The 20,068-nt window shown below is 30.9% G+C and overlaps 1 protein-coding gene across 3 annotated transcripts in view; it reads left to right on the top strand.

The window, feature by feature from the left end:
• Positions 1–175: 175 nt before the first annotated feature.
• The window catches only part of LOC119601214 (protein germ cell-less), a 28,579-nt gene continuing 8,686 nt past the window's right edge, over positions 176–20,068 (top strand). Inside the window, exon 1 of one of the 3 annotated variants that reach the window (XM_037952008.1) lies at positions 176–609. The gene's annotated coding sequence lies outside the window, so the exon portion shown is untranslated. Of the gene's footprint in view, positions 610–3,255; positions 3,275–20,068 lie in introns of those variants that run through there. The other 2 variants (XM_037952010.1, XM_037952009.1) reach the window with 2 other exon arrangements.

The following is a 20,068-nucleotide window of genomic DNA, read 5'->3' as shown; positions in this document are numbered from 1 at the left end:
GGTTAGTTCGTTAGTCGTTCCGTTTCGTTCGTTGCGTCGTCGCGTCCCCCCCCCCCCCCCTTTTTCCTACTTCGTTCCTGCTGCCCCCCGTCCCTTTACTCCCCTCCTTTCTCCGCGCTCCTTTCCCTCTCTGGTTTGTATCAAAATAACCATTTTGTTGTTTTTCTATTTAGTTCGTGTTTGTTGTTACTTGGCGTATGTTTTGGTAAACGGAAGAACAAACGGTTTTACAAAAAAGAAAAATAATTATAAAAGTAAATACGCTATTTTGTATAAATAATAAAATATTCCCATGTAAAAAATGAATACTAAAAATATTCTTCTGAGCACAAATTAAAAAATAATATATTTTTTATAAAATCAATAAATTTCAATAAACAAAAAGTAAACTGCACAAAAAATCAACAAAAATTATTTACTACTAGTGCTTAATTACGTTTTATTTTAAATAAATGATATTAGTTTAGAGAGCAGTGCATTGCTTTAGTTTAGTAAATAGTGTTAAATAAATTGTGTTATTAAATAACAAATTAAACAGTGCGAAAAGAAAACAATATAAAAATACATATTATTAAATTTTATGAAGTAATTTTATTTAGCTGATAAGTGGTGAGTTAATTTATTATATTTTAATAAAGAAACATTCAGTTTTTCTCATAGACCACATTTTTTTTGTTAATATGTACCATGCTTTTCCTTTTTATTAAAATTTTCTTATTAGTCTAGGTTTTTCCTCTTTCTATTAACTGCATATTTCTATTTCATAATGCACACTTCTTCTCTACACTTCGTGTTTGTGTGCGTATTTTTCGTTTGTTGCATTTCTCTTTTGTTTTGTAACTTCGTTATGACGTCTAATATAACTACAATGACAACAATTGCAGTAACATGTTGTTTCTATTTTTATAATCAAAACAATATTAACTGTATTGCACAAATTGTTATGATATTGTGGTAGTTTTGAAATCTGAAATCAGGAGTTAAGAAAATTATAGATTTTATATTGAGGTAGTTTTGAATAAGGAATATAAGGTTTTGGGGGTGTGAAAATTTTGAAAAACAATATTTTTTTTTCACTAAAGTGGTTTGCAATACTACAGATTCAAAGTGTGTATATTATTATTGTTGTTGATCGTTTTTTCTAGTAATAGGTATTAAAAAATAAAATAATCCCATAAATTTCTTCAAAAAAATAAAAAAGAAAATTAAAAAAAAAAAATTCTTTAAAAAAGAAAAAAATTCGATAAAAATTCAAAATTTTTCTGTAAAAAAAGACAAAAAACCAAAATCTTCGAAACTGTATTATAAAAAGTAAAATCTTCGAAAAAATAAAAAAATAGTACATAGTCTGTACTATTGTTGTTGTAAAAGCTTAAACGATAGGTACAATTTTTAAGCCGGGGGGGCAGTGTATTTAGGTCCAAGCCAATAAATTGGGTTTCATCTACAGGGTTAGTCCATAAATCCTAACTAACACCAGTAGACGTTGAGCCTGTTGCCCCATCCCGATCCTTGTTATGCCAGTGCTACTCTTATTTTCCGCGGCAGGTTCTTCTCAATTTCAGCTATAGGCGGTGGGCGGCCTCTATACGGTAATTTGAAATCGCGGTATTGATGGCGTCACTATGAATATCATTCAAAACTTTTGTGTACGAATTTTGATCCAAGGTATCTTGCACATATCTTCGTATGCTCTCTTCGTATATACGAATGTCCTTCCTGACTTGCTTCTGGGGAGCTTCTAACTGTGTAATGTTAAGGTTGGGATGACTCCTCCGGTGACATCCACGAAGAACTGTTCAGTCATATAGTCGAAAGTCTGGACTTTAATATAGTCCTTAGTGTGAAATATAATAGTCCATAGTCTGGACTATAATATAGTCCATAGTCTAGACTGTAATGTAGTCCATAGTCTGGACTTTAACATAGTCCATAGTCTAGACTGTAATATAGTAGATAGTTTGGGCTATAATATAGTCCACAGTGTAGACTATAATAGTCCATAGTCTGAACTATAATAGTCTATAGTCTGGATTATAATATAAGCCATATCCTGGACTATAATATAGTCCACAGTCTGGAATATATTATAGTCTAAAGTCTGACCATAATATAGTCTTTAGTTTGGACTAAATATAGTCCATAGTTTAGTCTGGACTATAATATAGTCCATAGTCAGGACTATACTATAGTCCATAGTCTAGACTGTAATATAGTCCATAATCTGGGCTATAATATAGTCCACAGTGTAGACTCTAACAGTCCATAGTCTGAACTATAATAGTCTATAGTCTGGATTATAATATAAGCCATATCCTGGACTATAATATAGTCCACAGTCTGGAATATAATATAGTCTAAAGTCTGGACCATAATATAGTCTTTAGTTTGGACTAAATATAGTCCATAGTTTAGACTATAATATAGTCCATAGTCTGGACTATAATATAGTCCATAGTCTAGACTGTAATATGGGCTATAATATAGTCCATAGTCTGAACTATTATAGTCTGGATTATAATATAGTTCATAGCCTGGACTATATTATAGCCCACAGTCTGGACCATAATATAGTATATAATATTGTCCATAGTCTGCATTCTAATATAGTCTATAGCGTGGACTATAATATAGTCCATAGTCTGTACTGTAATATAGTCCGTAGTCTGAAATATAATATAATCCATAGTATGAACTATAATGTAGTTCATAGTCTTGACTTTAATATAGTCCGTAGTGTGGACTATAATAGTCCATAGTCTGAACTATAATAGTCTATAGTCTGTATTATAATATAGTCCATAGTCTGGACTATCTGGACTATAATATAGTCCATAGTCTGGACTTTAATATAGTCCATAGTCTGGAATATAATATAGTCCATTGCCTGGACTATAATATATTTCATAGTCTGGACTATAATATAGTCCATAGTCTATAAACAAGACAAGTTATCGAGAATTTTCTATAAAAAGTACAAAAATTTTACTCTTCTATATTTTGGGTCTAATGATCGGAGCCATTAGTAATGGAAAAACACTATTATCTACGCGTCGGACTAACCTACATAAGCAAAAATGTTTCTCCTGTTAATTGAGAAAATGAAATTCATTTAGATCTGTATAAATAAGTTTGTTTAAAATAATTTTGCACTCAAAATATCTGTCGGCACGATCACTAAATGCTCCCTCACCATTATTCTTATCAAGACGAAATGTAGGGGTGACACAATCAGTTGCCGACAGTTTGTCACAAATTAAACAAGTCTAAAATTGTGAGTTTAATCAATTGATTATATTATTGTGTTCGCAAGGAGAAAAACTATAAATAATCAAGTTATCAAATTATCAAGAGTATTAATTAAAAAGTTAGCAAATTTAGTTTAGTTACTAATGTTAGTTAATAGTTAAAAATAAATACAAATTTATGTGGTCTAAGTAATCTAACCGAATTCATTAAATATTCTCAGTTTTCCCTATCGCGATTTGGTTTCGATATTTTGTGTGGAACCACAATGAAACATTGTTTGCATGTGTAGTCTTTTTATAAAATATAGTTTATATATAAAAGATGTAGAAGATATACAGTGGTTCCTTATAGAGCATGGTTAAAAATCTGTACCATAAGCTAGCTATAGCTTTAGAAAGCTATTGTAAAAGATTTCCTATTCCAGAATTGAGTTGTACTTGGACTACCTATTGCGTGAACTTCCTAAGTAAAATTTTTAATAAACCTATTATAAAAGGGGTTTACTGTATTTTTTATCTCTCGCAATCTTTATTAATCTCAAGAGAATCAGCTGTTTTTCTTGAAACTCTTGACATATATTCCTTAAACAAACATGTACTTTTTCAGTTCATTGAACTTGTAAAATTTTCTACGTTTTGTTTTTAATTTTTTAAAATAATCTATATTAAACAGCAATAAAATAGCTATTAATAAATTAAAAGAAAACAACTCTCCATCTAAAATTTTCAACAATTTTCTAATAACTTTTCAAAACCAAAAAATTTATGAATGAAATAATGTAAGTAATTGTAAACATAAATGTTAACTACCTCTGCTCGGTACACATTTCATTTTGTAATCGTATGTATTCTATTACATCAATATTTATTTTTAGTTCTAAACATTTTTTGTGTGTATTTTTTTCTAACGATCACTCTCCCTACTTCTCTCTAGGTTTTCTATTGTATTTTTTGTCATAGAAAATATTAGTCATTTAATGGCTGAGCGGTCTAAGCGCTTGGGTATTTTCTCTAACATTTTTCTAATGCTCTAGGTTCGTTTCTCAATGGATTCTTTAGTAGTTGTTTATTTAAAATAGAAAAAAATCCTAGACAGCTTAATATTGAGACATTTTGTTTAAAATTAAATACAAATTGGTTTCATTTTCTGTTTAAAAGCTGTTAGATTAACTACATAAGAACTCAGATTGTTGAATTATAACGATTTATACCACGTTATTAAGTCTAAACTCCCTGAGTTATAGTATTAACTTTTTTTGAATAAAATAAAACACGGATTAGTCCTATTCTGTGGACTAATCCGTGTTTTATAGTCAGAACTATAAGACAGTTTACAGTCTGGGCTATAGAATAGATCATAGCCTGGACTATAAAATAGAATATAGTCTGATCTATAGAATAGAATAGTCCTTCCGTCTAGACTGTAGTACTGTAGACTGGGCCATAGAATACTCCATAATCCGAACTATAGAAATATCAATAATTCAACAATTGGACGATAGAAAAGTCCTTACACAAAACTATTAGCAAGTCTACAGTCCATATTCTGGACTATAGATTAGTCTATAATCTAGAATATAGTACAGTCTATAACCATAATCTGGAATAGCCTACAATCTGGAATATAGAATAGTCTATAGTCTGGTCTATAAAATAGTCTATAGTCTGGTCTATGGAATAGTCTATAGTGGACTATAGAATAGTCTGTAGTCTAGACTATGGAGTAGTCTGGACTATAGAATAGTCTATAGTCTGGACTTTAGAATAGTCTGTAGTCTAGACTATGAAGTAGTCTATTTTCTGGACTATAGAATGGTCTATATATAGTGTATAATCTGGACTATAGAATAGTCTATATATAGTCTACAATCTAGATTATAGAATAGTCTGTATTCTATGGACTACAGAATAGTCTATAGTCTAGACTATGGAGTAGTCTATAGACTGCACTACGGAATAGTCTAGATATAGTTTATAATCTGGACTATAGAACTGTACTATAGAACTTGACTATATGTAGACTATTCTATAGCCCATCTGGACTATAGAATAGACTAGAAGAGTCTATATTGTGGACTATAGAATAGACTATAGTCTGAACTATAGAATAGTCTATAGTCTGGACTATAGAATAGTCTATAGGCTGAACTATTGTATAGTCTATAGTCTGGACTATAGTATAGTCTATACATAGTCTATAATCTAGACTAGAGAACAGTCTCGACTATAGAATAGTCTATAGTCTGCACTATAGAATAGTGCATTCTTGACTATAGAATAGTTTATAGTCTGGACTATAGAATAGTATATAGTCTGGACTGTAGAATAGTCTATAGTCTGGACTATAGAATATTCTATAGTCTGGACTATAGAATAGTCTATAGTCTGGACTATAGAATAGTCTATACTCTGGAATATAGAATAGTCTTAGTCTAGATTATAGAATAGTCTATAGTCTGGACTATAGAATAGTCCATAGTCTGGACTATTGAATAGTCTATAGTCTGGACTATAGAATAGTCTATAGTCTGGACTATTGAATAGTCTATAGTCTGGACTATAGAATAGTCCATAGTCTGGACTATTGAATAGTCTATAGTCTGGACTATAGAATAGTCTATAGTCTGGACTATTGAATAGTCTATAGTATGGACTATAGAATAGTCTATAGTCTGGACTATTGAATAGTCTATAGTCTGGACTATAGAATAGTCTATAGTCTGGACTGGACTATAGAATAGTCTATAGTCTGGACTATAGAATAGTCTATAGTCTGGACTATAGAATAGTCTATAGTCTGGACTATAGAATAGTCTATAGTCTGGACTATAGAATAGTCTATAGTCTGGACTATAGAATAGTCTATAGTCTGGACTATAGAATAGTCTATAGTCTGGACTATAGAATAGTCTATAGTCTGGACTATAGAATAGTCTATAGTCTGGACTATAGAATAGTCTATAGTCTGGACTATAGAATAGTCTATAGTCTGGACTATAGAATAGTCTATAGTCTGGACTATAGAATAGTCTATAGTCTGGACTATAGAATAGTCTATAGTCTGGACTATAGAATAGTCTATAGTCTGGACTATAGAATAGTCTATAGTCTGGACTATAGAATAGTCTATAGTCTGGACTATAGAATAGTCTATAGTCTGGACTATAGAATAGTCTATAGTCTGGACTATAGAATAGTCTATAGTCTGGACTATAGAATAGTCTATAGTCTGGACTATAGAATAGTCTATAGTCTGGACTATAGAATAGTCTATAGTCTGGACTATAGAATAGTCTATAGTCTGGACTATAGAATAGATTAGGCAATAGTCCAGGCGGTAGACTATTCTCTGTCCTGTCTGCAGACTATGCTTTTCTAAAATAGAGTAATCTACAGTCGTGACTGTAGACCATTCTCTACTTAAATTACTTTAATAAAACTATATTTCCGGTAGAACACGTGACGGCGGCACTTTAAAGTTGAAACAATTAAAAATTATATAATTATAATTTAAACTCTTAAATGTTCTTAACCGCATTTAAACATGGCCCAACATAACAACGCGTGCTTTCGACACCCAACATGAATATTAATTACAACATAAAAGACATAAATTTTATAACAGTTTGTCCAAAGAAATTACTTCCTACATAAATTTGTTTGTTAAAACATAAATTTCCAAATTGACATTGAACCATTTTACAATTGTTATGTCTTTGAAAGCAATATAGTTTTGGCCGGTCATTGATTACTTACAAACATTTGTTAAAGACGCATTAGATAATTTTTTCAATTCAATATTTTGAAACTATACCTCCTCCGTTGTTATTTTCTTTGTTTGTAGTTTTAATCAAATGTTATTAAAAAAATAACATTTGCATAGAGTTTAATTTAAAATAAAAATATACAAATTATATTTAATATTCCAAACATGTGTGTAGCTTTAATCAAGCTTTAAGTCTGTTTTCGTTATATTTGAACAATATATTATTGAATAAATTTTATATTTAACGATTTCATTTGTCAGTTTTAGTTTAAATATACGAGTGTCTGTCTGTCTTTCTACCTAAAATAGCAATGAAAAACGGGTGTTAATGATGCAGTCTGAAGACATGAAATAATGAAAAAAAAGATAAACAAATTTGAATTGATTAGCACCTTAAGGTTGTGGATTTAAAAAAGAAAAATATTTAATTTTGTTTATTTTTATATGTTATTTCGAAAACTTAATTTTCTAAAAAAGTATTCTATTTTTTTGACACTTTAGACATTTTATAGTACATACTATAGAATAGTCCGTAGCATGGACTATAGAATAGTCTATAGTCTGGACTATAGAAGAGTCTATAGTCTGGACTATAGAATAGTCTGTAGTCTGGACTATAGAATAGTCTATAGGCCAGACTATAGAATAGTCTATAGTCTGTACTATAGAATAGTCTATAGTCTGGACTATAGAATAGTCTCTAGTCTGGACTATAGAATAGTCTCTAGTCTGGACTATAGAATAGTCTATAGTCTGGACTATAAAATAGTCTATAGTCTGTACTACAGAATAGTCTATAGTCTGTACTACAGAATAGTCTATAGTCTGTACTACAGAATAGTCTATAGTCTGTACTACAGAATAGTCTATAGTCTGTACTACAGAATAGTCTATAGTCTGGACTATAGAATAGTCCATAGTCTGGACTATAGAATAGTCTATAGTCTGGACTATAGAATAGTCTATAGTCTGGACTATAGAATAGTCTATAGTCTGGACTATAGAATAGTCTATAGTCTGGACTATAGAATAGTCTATAGTCTGGACTATAGAATAGTCTATAGTCTGGACTATAGAATAGTCTATAGTCTGGACTATAGAATAGTCTATAGTCTGGACTATAGAATAGTCTATAGTCTGGACTATAGAATAGTCTATAGTGTGGACTATAGAATAGTCTTTAGTCTGGACTATAGAATAGTCTATAGTCTGGACTATAGAATAGTCTATAGTCTGGACTATAGAATAGTCTATAGTCTGGACTATAGAATAGTCTATACTCTGGACTATAGAATAGTCTATAGTCTGGATATAGAATAGTTTACAGTCCGTACTAGTATAGTCTATAGTCTAGTTCATAGTCTAGTTAATAGTCTAGTTTAGTCTAGACTATATTCTAGTCTATAGTCTAGTCTATAGTCTATTCTATAATCTAGTCTATAGTCTAGTCTATAGTCTATTCTATAGTCTAGTCTATAGTTTAGTATATAGTCTAGTCTATAGTCTAGTCAATAGTCTCGTTTAATTGATCTCTACAAAATCTCCCCCCAAAATAATTAAAATTTGTTGACAATGTTCCAAGTCTGGTAAACCGTCTATCAGTCGTGATTCTTTGTAAATTTACAGCGTGTGGTAGGAAATCAAAAACTAAAAATATTTCTTAATGCTCACTATAGTAATTAAATCGTTAAATAACATCTGTTGTGTTTATTTTTGGTATGTAGTAATACTGACTGCATGTTAGGTTTCGATGCTTGCGGTTATGTGGTCGAATTACTTGAAGTTTTATTTTAAAAAATATTGTTTAATTATAGTTGTTTCAATTAGAAATGAAGGGAAATGATTACAGACATACAAAAATAAAACTAAGAAAGAATACACGCCTGGATAAAAGGTTTATAAAATTTGACATATTCTTGTAAAACTGTCAAATACTATCAAAAGAAACTGTCATATTAAGCAATTAGTTTTGATTATAACAAATCTGCCAATAATTTTAATTTAGACTTTAATTAAACATTTAGTTGAAAAAAGTCGTTTTCGATTTCACTTAACACGACTTAAGCTTTTCTACTCATTGTCATTGCTATATATAGTTGATATTCTGAATGAATACATTTTTTCTTGATCATTAATAGTTTTATGTTTTCGTTAGCTTTAGTTTTTATTTACTTGTCAAGTTCACCGTTTATTGCAATTATATGACGTAATTTAGTTTTCCAAAGACTTTATACAAGACCTCTCATAAAATCAATTAATTACTTGTAGACTTTTTACCTTTTTGTTTTGCTACATTGTTTCTTTTGCAAGTTTATTTTGTTTTGGAAAAACTTCATTGTTTGCGGGAACCAGTTTATTTCTGTAAACAATTCACTTTTATTATCTGACATGCGGCCGGGGAGAGGAGCTATGATGGTTTTGTATGAATTTCATGTTTACTTCCGAATAAAGAGCGCATTCATTGATGACGTTATTCAGTTGAAGAAGTTTAATGTAATTTATTTAATTTTTCTTTTTCATACTACTAGTTGTATTTCGAAAGCAAAGGGGTTTTTGAAAATGAGGGGTTATTTCAGAACAATATCTTTTTCATGTGATTGATCTGCTAAATCTGTAGAATAAGTGAATATGGTGAGACTCATAGCTGGTAAACCGAAAGATTGATTGATTGATTGATCAGTAAATGGAACGCTTGAAATCTATACTGATGGATCCAAGTATTTAACGGGTGAGCCACGCGTGATTGCTGATAGCCATGTTGACAGGGTACACTATACTTACAAGGAGGAGAATGAATTGTCCCTATAACGACTACTATAGACGTTGTCATAACGAGTATATTAAAGATACTATTGAACATTTTCTCTATTTCCGTTTTGCTCTTTCGGGTTATTACGACTAAGATCTTGTCAGACTGACACTGCAGATCAATTTAATATTAATATCGATAAGATCAAATCCTTCGTTTGTACCTAGAGATGGTTTGATACTATGAGTTGTGTTGATCTCGAACCACAAGATCTGTTTTCGAACCTAAGTGGCTTTTAGGTTAACTACCTCAATAACCTAGTCTAACTAAGATAATGAATAATTCTGGGCCATATTTGTAAAATAAAGAATTCCTATTTTTTTTTATAATCAAATGCATTCCTTTTTAAAACACCCTTTAAAGTCTAGACTGTTGTTATATGATTCATATAATCATGTTTATGCTTTTTAATTAGTGTGGTTTTTTAATCGTCAGATAGTTTTTTCTTTATTAATTGGTTCCGCTGGCGGCGTTTTACAATTTGATTCTAATATGAAATTTCATTTATAAATAATGAATAACTAAAAATAGAAAAAATAGTTTCAATTATTGTCTGCATAGACATTTTTAGAGTAGAAAAGTTGATCTAACTTCATTATCTAACTTCGTATAATATTCAAGGTCTTTTTAAATAATTGAGTACATTTTTGAGACTTCCGTATACTAGTCTTAACTTTTATAAATATTTTTTAAAAGTGCAATAACATTTCAAAATTATAAATGAAATATTATAATTTGTTAAATCATTTCCATGACCTAAACCTTAAAATAGTGGTTAAGGTAGGTCGATACGCTGAAAGGAGCTACATATCGGGCATGGTAAATTTAGTACTTTGGTACTTTTTAATATCGTAAAATACAGCGGTACCCCCATGACATTTTTGGCACTTTTTATAACCTATAAATTTTTGATAAATACACAGTTATCAATAGGGCAGTTTGTAGTCTTTTCTAGTCTATAGTCTAGTCTATAGTCTAGTCTATAGTCTAGTCTATAGTCTAGTCTATAGTCTAGTCTATAGTCTAGTCTATAGTCTAGTCTATAGTCTAGTCTATAGTCTAGTCTATAGTCTAGTCTATAGTCTAGTCTATAGTGTAGTCTATAGTCTAGTCTATAGTGTAGTCTATAGTGTAGTCTATAGTCTAGTCTATAGTGTAGTCTATAGTCTAGTCTATAGTCTAGTCTATAGTCTAGTCTATAGTCTAGTCTGTAGTCTAGTCTGTAGTCTAGTCTATAGTCTAGTCTATAGTCTAGTCTATAGTCTAGTCTATAGTCTAGTCTATAGTCTAGTCTATAGTCTAGTCTATAGTCTAGTCTAGTCTAGTCTATAGTCTAGTCTATAGTCTAGTCTATAGTCTAGTCTATAGTCTAGTCTATAGTCTAGTTTATAGTCTAGTCTATAGTCTAGTCTATTTCTAGTCTATCTAGTCTATAGTCTAGTCTATAGTCTAGTCTATAGTCTAGTCTATAGTCTAGTCTATAGTCTAGTCTATAGTCTAGTCTATAGTCTAGTCTATAGTCTAGTCTATAGTCTAGTCTATAGTCTAGTCTATAGTCTAGTCTATAGTCTAGTCTATAGTCTAGTCTATAGTCTAGTCTATAGTCTAGTCTATAGTCTAGTCTATAGTCTAGTCTATAGTCTAGTCTATAGTCTAGTCTATAGTCTAGTCTATAGTCTAGTCTATAGTCTAGTCTATAGTCTAGTCTATAGTCTAGTCTATAGTCTAGTCTATAGTCTAGTCTATAGTCTAGTCTATAGTCTAGTCTATAGTCTAGTCTATAGTCTAGTCTATAGTCTAGTCTATAGTCTAGTCTATAGTCTAGTCTATAGTCTAGTCTATAGTCTAGTCTATAGTCTAGTCTATAGTCTAGTCTATAGTCTAGTCTATAGTCTAGTCTATAGTCTAGTCTATAGTCTAGTCTATAGTCTAGTCTATAGTCTAGTCTATAGTCTAGTCTATAGTCTAGTCTATAGTCTAGTCTATAGTCTAGTCTATAGTCTAGTCTATAGTCTAGTCTATAGTCTAGTCTATAGTCTAGTCTATAGTCTAGTCTATAGTCTAGTCTATAGTCTAGTCTATAGTCTAGTCTAGTCTATAGTCTAGTCTATAGTCTAGTCTATAGTCTAGTCTATAGTCTAGTCTATAGTCTAGTCTATAGTCTAGTCTATAGTCTAGTCTAGTCTAGTCTGTAGTCTAGTCTATAGTCTAGTCTATAGTCTAGTCTATAGTCTAGTCTATAGTCTAGTCTATAGTCTAGTCTATAGTCTAGTCTATAGTCTAGTCTATAGTCTAGTCTATAGTCTAGTCTAGAGTATAGTCTAGTCTATAGTCTAGTCTATAGACTAGTCTATAGTCTAGTCTATAGACTAGTCTTTAGTCTAAATTATAAACTTTATCTTATTACTCTTTCCTTTTTCCAATACTGACAACGACCTATAACTTTAATAATAGTGTTCACCTTTTGCATAATCTGTAGGCGTTAAAATTAATTATAAAAAATTGCATCATTTTACAAATATTAAAAGTTTCTTTTACATTGTAAAACCCACCTTTATAAACACAATTTGTAATCTTCAATCTCTTTTCCCAACTAAAATATATAAACAAACTGAATAACCAAACAAACCTGTAAAATATTGATTAAACGCAATTCTCCTACCACCCTCTCACCTACTTAGTTTCAAGGTATAATATCAAAATAAATGTAACTTCAAATAGCAAATTGTATGTAAACATATCATAAATTTACACTAAATATATACAACATGTTGACCCAGTTCTTTTTTTTTTAATTTCCGATAAAATTAGGTCAAAATGTTTACCACCAGAAAACATAAATTATTTACTTTTGCGAGCCTATACAACAAATACATTAATTACAACTTCTTTGAAAAAAATATTATGAAGAAAAATTTTAAAATATAAAAAATATTTTTAAGGTTAAATAAAGAATTAAATAAAGTTGTTATAATAACATTTAAAGGTAAACAAAGTTTTTTATAAATATTTTATTAATTTTCTTGTAATCGTATTATAATTAAGTTGTAAAACGACCTTTATTGTGGTTATAAATCAATAGATTTTTGAATAATTTAACAAAATTATAATAGAAAGTTTTGTTTATTTATTTATTATTATTTTTTTAAAAATTATGCAAATCTTTTTATAAAGTGTTTAAATAAATGGGATTTTAAATAAAAATTTGCCTATTATAGCAGAAACTTGCTAATGATAGACTAGATCAAAGACTTGTCGTAGCCTAGAATAAAGTCGACTAGAATAAAGACTAATCAATAGACTAGTCTATAGACTAGCTCCAGGTATAATCTATAGACTAGCTTCAGGTTTAGTTTATAGACTAGCTCCAGGTATAGTCTATAACTAGCTTCAGATCTAGTCTATAGACTAGCTTCAGATCTAGTCTATAGACTAGCTTCAGATCTAGTCTATAGACTAGCTTCAGATCTAGTCTATAGACTAGCTTCAGATCTAGTCTATAGACTAGCTTCAGATCTAGTCTATAGACTAGCTTCAGGTATAATCTATAGACTAGCTTCAGGTTTAGTTTATAGACTAGCTCCAGGTATAGTCTATAACTAGCTTCAGATCTAGTCTATAGACTAGCTTCAGATCTAGTCTATAGACTAGCTTCAGATCTAGTCTATAGACTAGCTTCAGATCTAGTCTATAGACTAGCTTCAGATCTAGTCTATAGACTAGCTTCAGATCTAGTCTATAGACTAGCTTCAGATCTAGTCTATAGACTAGCTTCAGATCTAGTCTATAGACTAGCTTCAGATCTAGTCTATAGACTAGCATAAGGTCTAGTCTATAGACTAGCTTAAGGTCTAGTCTATAGACTAGCTTAAGGTCTAGTCTATAGACTAGCTTAAGGTCTAGTCTATAGACTAGCTTAAGGTCTAGTCTATAGACTAGCTTAAGGTCTAGTCTATAGACTAGCTTAAGGTCTAGTCTATAGACTAGCTCCAGGTCTAGTCTATAGACTAGCTTAAGGTCTAGTCTATAGACTAGCTTAAGGTCTAGTCTATAGACTAGCTTAAGGTCTAGTCTATAGACTAACTTAAGGTCTAGTCTATAGACTAACTTAAGGTCTAGTCTATAGACTAGCTTAAGGTCTAGTCTATAGACTAGTTTAAGGTCTAGTCTATAGACTAGCTTAAGGTCTAGTCTATAGACTAGCTTAAGGTCTAGTCTATAGACTAGCTTAAGGTCTAGTCTATAGACTAGCTTAAGGTCTAGTCTATAGACTAGCTTAAGGTCTAGTCTATAGACTAGCTTAAGGTCTAGTCTATAGACTAGCTTAAGGTCTAGTCTATAGACTAGCTTAAGGTCTAGTCTATAAACTAGCTTAAGGTCTAGTCTATAGACTAGCTTAAGGTCTAGTCTATAAACTAGCTTAAGGTCTAGTCTATAGACTAGCTTAAGGTCTAGTCTATAGACTAGCTTAAGGTCTAGTCTATAGACTAGCTTAAGGTCTAGTCTATAGACTAGCTTAAGGTCTAGTCTATAGACTAGCTTAAGGTCTAGTCTATAGACTAGCTTAAGGTCTAGTCTATAGACTAGCATAAGGTCTAGTCTATAGACTAGCTTAAGGTCTAGTCTATAGACTAGCTTAAGGTCTAGTCTAAAGACTAGCTTAAGGTCTAGTCTATAGACTAGCTTAAGGTCTAGTCTATAGACTAGCTTAAGGTCTAGTCTATAGACTAGCTTAAGGTCTAGTCTATAGACTAGCTTAAGGTCTAGTCTATAGACTAGCTTAAGGTCTAGTCTATAGACTAGCTTAAGGTCTAGTCTATAGACTAGCTTAAGGTCTAGTCTATAGACTAGCTTAAGGTCTAGTCTATAGACTAGCTTAAGGTCTAGTCTATAGACTAGCTTAAGGTCTAGTCTATAGACTAGCTTAAGGTCTAGTCTATAGACTAGCTTAAGGTCTAGTCTATAGACTAGCTTAAGGTCTAGTCTATAGACTAGCTTAAGGTCTAGTCTATAGACTAGCTTAAGGTCTAGTCTATAGACTAGCTTAAGGTCTAGTCTATAGACTAGCTTAAGGTCTAGTCTATAGACTAGCTTAAGGTCTAGTCTATAGACTAGCTTAAGGTCTAGTCTATAGACTAGCTTAAGGTCTAATAGACTAGCTTAAGGTCTAGTCTATAGACTAGCTTAAGGTCTAGTCTATAGACTAGCTTAAGGTCTAGTCTATAGACTAGCTTAAGGTCTAGTCTATAGACTAGCTTAAGGTCTAGTCTATAGACTAGCTTAAGGTCTAGTCTATAGACTAGCTTAAGGTCTAGTCTATAGACTAGCTTAAGGTCTAGTCTATAGACTAGCTTAAGGTCTAGTCTATAGACTAGCTTAAGGTCTAGTCTAGCGTAATGTTTAGTCTATAGACTAGCGTAAGGTTTAGTCTACAGACTAGCGTAAGGTTTAGTCTACAGACTAGCGTAAGGTCTAGTCTACAGACTAGCGTAAGGTCTAGTCTACAGACTAGCGTAAGGTCTAGTCTACAGACTAGCGTAAGGACTAGTCTACAGACTAGCTTAAGGTCTAGTCTACAGACTAGCTTAAGGTCTAGTCTGTAGACTAGCTAGACTAGATGAAGGTCTAGTCTATAGACTAGCTTAAGCTCTAGTATATAGACTAGATGAAGGTCTAGTATATGGACTAGATTGAGGTCTAGTCTATAGACTAGATGAAGGTCTAGTCTATAGACTGGCTTAAGGTCTATTCTATAGACTAGCGTAAGGTCTAGTCTATAGACTAGCTTAAGGTCTAGTCTATAGACTAGCTTAAGGTCTAGTCTATTGACTAGCTTAAGGTCTAGTCTATTGACCAGCTTAAGGTCTAGTCTATAGACTAGCTTAAGGTCTAGTCTATAGACTAGCTTAAGGTCTAGTCTATAGACTAGCTTAAGCTCTAGTCTATAGACTAGCTTAAGGTCTAGTCTAATGACTAGCTTAAGGTCTAGTCTATAGACTAGCTTAAGGTCTAGTCTATAGACTAGCTTAAGGTCTAGTCTATAGACTAAATCTATGATTGTTTCCACTCAATTTTCTTCAAAAAGCAATAAAATCATTTCATTTAAACTATTTTTGACATTTCTATTCCAAAATGCGTGGGCCGGGCCTTGTCACATTTTGTAAATAAAACTGCATTAACATCCAAGTGATTTTGAACTTTTTATGTCGCCCACACCAGATTTACTTTATAAACAACAAAATTTATTTCAATATTTTGTATAACCAAACTTTACTGTGTATCGTAAATCGTATATAGGTCACGTGCAACAAACATACAATAAAATTTTTTAAAAAGCGAAAGTAATTTTGATCTTTTTTTACGATTATGTGGTGGTACTAGTTCCACAACATATCTATTTAAAGAACTTGTCTTGTTATTGATGTCTTTTTTACGAACTTGTTATGGGTGTGTTGTCACATACAGATGCAATTGGGTTTAAACCTGATTAGAACTGGTCTATTTATGTTTATGCCATATTGAGAATACGATTATGTTGACATTTAGAATATCTTGGGTAATATGGTTTTTATTCAATGTTTTTATAGTTTTAAGAAAAACACAGTATTGTTTGAAACATAAGCAAATTTTTCAGTTAAACTAATTAAAGTCTGCGGTGGAACCAACGGATAGCAGTTGTTGGCTGATGTTGTTTAAGTTTAAAATATAGAGTTTTAAGATTTCTTTGTTGTTGTTTTTTTTTTTTTTAAATTGGAGGTTAAATAAGAACAAAATATAAACAAATATTATTATTATTATTATTATTATTTGAAATATGTATATGTGTTTATGTTTTGGGTCTTATGTCATTTTGGTTTAACAATGAACATAAATATTAATGTATGTTTATGTATTTTTGTATAGAAAATTATGTTTCTTCAATTTTGAAAATGACATCATTATAACGCTATTCATAACATGGTATTATTTCCAACTTTTTTAAAAAAAGAACTACATGCAAATTAAACTTTAATATTCTATTAATGTGTTAAACGTTTTCAAAATACTTAACTATATATTATGAATGGTATAAAACAGAAATATTTTTAAATGATTTATTCATGTTAAATGATTTACAATACTGCGAACATAAACAGATTAATATCAGAGAAAAAAATAACGAACTTGCAATATCCTATAGTAAAAATAAGTTATCTAACAAAATTAATTATTAATAAGAAAATAAATCAGTTATAACAGCTTAATTTGATGCCATAATCTATGTTAGAAATAAAGGTCTAATTTTAGAATATTTCATCTGACAATTACTCACAAGAATCTCTAATGAACAAGAACTGGACTAGAACGGAACTAGAACTGAACTAGAACTGAACTAGAACTGAACTAGAACTGAACTAGAACTGAACTAGAACTGAACTAGAACTGAACTAGAACTGAACTAGAACTGAACTAGAACTGAACTAGAACTGAACTAGAACTCAACTAGAACTGAACTAGAACTGAACTAGAACTGAACTAGAACTGAACTAGAACTGAACTAGAACTGAACTAGAACTGAACTAGAACTGAACTAGAACTGAACTAGAACTGAACTAGAACTGAACTAGAACTGAACTAGAACTGAACTAGAACTGAACTAGAACTGAACTAGAACTGAACTAGAACTGAACTAGAACTGAACTAGAACTAGAACTAGAACTGAACTAGAACTGAACTAGAACTGAACTAGAACTGAACTAGAACTGAACTAGAACTGAACTAGAACTGAACTAGAACTGAACTAGAACTGAACTAGAACTGAACTAGAACTGAACTAGAACTGAACTAGAACTGAACTAGAACTGAACTAGAACTGAACTAGAACTGAACTAGAACTGAACTAGAACTGAACTAGAACTGAACTAGAACTGAACTAGAACTGAACTAGAACTGAACTAGAACTGAACTAGAACTGAACTAGAACTGAACTAGAACTGAACTAGAACTGAACTAGAACTGAACTAGAACTGAACTAGAACTGAACTAGAACTGAACTAGAACTGAACTAGAACTGAACTAGAACTGAACTAGAACTGAACTAGAACTGAACTAGAACTGAACTAGAACTGAACTAGAACTGAACTAGAACTAGAACTGAACTAGAACTGAACTAGAACTGAACTAGAACTGAACTAGAACTGAAGTAGAACTGAACTAGAACTGAACTAGAACTGAACTAGAACTGAAGTAGAACTGAAGTAGAACTGAACTAGAACTAGAACTGAACTAGAACTGAACTAGAACTGAACTAGAACTGAACTAGAACTGAACTAGAACTGAACTAGAACTGAACTAGAACTGAACTAGAACTGAACTAGAACTGAACTAGAACTGAACTAGAACTGAACTAGAACTGAACTAGAACTGAACTAGAACTGAACTAGAACTGAACTAGAACTGAACTAGAACTGAACTAGAACTGAACTAGAACTGAACTAGAACTGAACTAGAACTGAACTAGAACTGAACTAGAACTGAACTAGAACTGAACTAGAACTGAACTAGAACTGAACTAGAACTGAACTAGAACTGAACTAGAACTGAACTAGAACTGAACTAGAACTGAACTAGAACTGAACTAGAACTGAACTAGAACTGAACTAGAACTGAACTAGAACTGAACTAGAACTGAACTAGAACTGAACTAGAACTGAACTAGAACTGAACTAGAACTGAACTAGAACTGAACTAGAACTGAACTAGAACTGAACTAGAACTGAACTAGAAACTGAACTAGAACTGAACTAGAACTGAACTAGAACTGAACTAGAACTGAACTAGAACTGAACTAGAACTGAACTAGAACTTGAACTAGAACTGAACTAGAACTGAACTAGAACTGAACTAGAACGTGAACTAGAACTGAACTAGAACTGAACTAGAACTGAACTAGAACTGAACTAGAACTGAACTAGAACTGAACTAGAACTGAACTAGAACTGAACTAGAACTGAACTAGAACTGAACTAGAACTAGAACATAACTAGAACTGAACTAGAACTGAACTAGAACTGAACTAGAACTGAACTAGAACTGAACTAGAACTGAACTAGACTGAACTAGAACTGAACTAGAACTGAACTAGAACAAGAACTGATCTAGAACTAAACTAGAACTGACTAGAAAGACAAATTTTAATAGATTTCTATAAAAAGCACACATTTTTGAAAAATGTCATTAAAAGAAGACAAATTTTCGAAAATTTTTGTATAAAAAGACAAATTTTCTAAAAACTTCTATAGCAAAAACAAATTTTCGAAAGATTTCTGTAAAAAAGAAACATTTTCGATAGATTTCCTAAAAAATGAATTTTCCATAAAATTTTATATAACATTCATAATTTTATTTGTGTTTTAATGAAGTCGCAGACCTTCAAAGACTTTAAAAGATAGAGAAACACATGCCAAAATTATACAGTTAAGTTCATCTCTCAAATAATATAAACAATTTAGAAGTGTAGGGTATAACAAGTAATTTATTACAGTAACTAAGAGATTCAAAAAATAAAAAGAAAAAAAAAAAACAAAAAATCTTATTCACACTTTAAAATGTAAACAAAAGGGGGGTGACTGACTGAATGCCTGACTAAATTACATACATATATGTATTGTTTTTTATATAAAATTTTCTGACTATATTTGGTACCAAACCATGTCAAGGTCGTTTAGTTTTTTTTTTTCTATAAATTGTACTTAAATTGTTTAATCAATTAAATAACTAAATTTGTACATTTACAATATAAACTTTTGTTATTGTTTATTGTTACAAAACTATAGCAAAAGAATAAAAAATAAAGATCAAATTAATTATATAGTGAGTTTTTTTTCTAATTTATTATTTAAACAATTGCTGAGCATCGTTATCACATAATTGATAATGACTTTGAACAAAAAATTTAAATAAACAAAGTATAAAGTTAAGTAATGTTTTATTATGCCGTAATACAATTAATTGTGTATGAAATTTTGCGAAATCTGTTTAAAATTTTATTAAAAAAATAAAAGTTCTGGAACTGGAAAAAACTATTTTGAAAAAAAAAAAAAAAAAAAAATTATAAAACACAAATTTTCAAAAATTTTTCCAAAATTTACTACTGAACTTTTTTTATTCAAAATTTTTTGAAAATTGTTCAATAAATTTCGAAAATATTCTATAAAATTAAAATGTTTGGATTTCTTTTATAGAAAGAGATTTATTTACGAGGTG

Source organism: Lucilia sericata, unplaced genomic scaffold (genome assembly GCF_015586225.1).
Source record: "Lucilia sericata isolate MDLA Ls3-8-SP2 unplaced genomic scaffold, ASM1558622v1 Contig000151F_arrow, whole genome shotgun sequence".
Classification (NCBI taxonomy): Eukaryota; Metazoa; Arthropoda; class Insecta; order Diptera; family Calliphoridae; genus Lucilia; species Lucilia sericata.
The sequence above is the reverse complement of the archived record's forward strand: the minus strand, read 5'-3'. Positions and strand labels throughout refer to the sequence as shown.